Genomic DNA, 413 nt, shown 5'->3' with positions numbered 1-413 from the left:
CATCCAGTCCTGAAATCTACAACAGATTTCAGCCTTTCACTAGAATGATTTGAGGAATATTTTTACAGACTTTCCAGCGTCACAACCTATCCATCCAACTCATAATCACTTCTATCACAATACCAACCTATCCCTAAGAGTTACTCGTCAAACTCTAGCGAGATCAAGCTGAGGTTTCTTTTAGATGACTACAAGTATCCTAAAAGGTAAACACCAGTGTACACTACTGGATTTCCAAAGCATCAATTACAGAAAATGTTCTTTCACAAAGAATTAAAGAATACTAAGAAAATTTGACTCAATCACAATGTAAGATCTCACACAAAAGTATTAGCCAATGAGTATTTGTGTGTTGTAACAATTTTTCTCTCAAGGTGTTTTTCAGTCTTCAGTGTTTATGAAAAAGTGTTATA

This window comes from Cicer arietinum, chromosome 5 (assembly GCF_000331145.2).
Source record: "Cicer arietinum cultivar CDC Frontier isolate Library 1 chromosome 5, Cicar.CDCFrontier_v2.0, whole genome shotgun sequence".
Classification (NCBI taxonomy): Eukaryota; Viridiplantae; Streptophyta; class Magnoliopsida; order Fabales; family Fabaceae; genus Cicer; species Cicer arietinum.
This window is presented reverse-complemented; position numbering follows the sequence as displayed.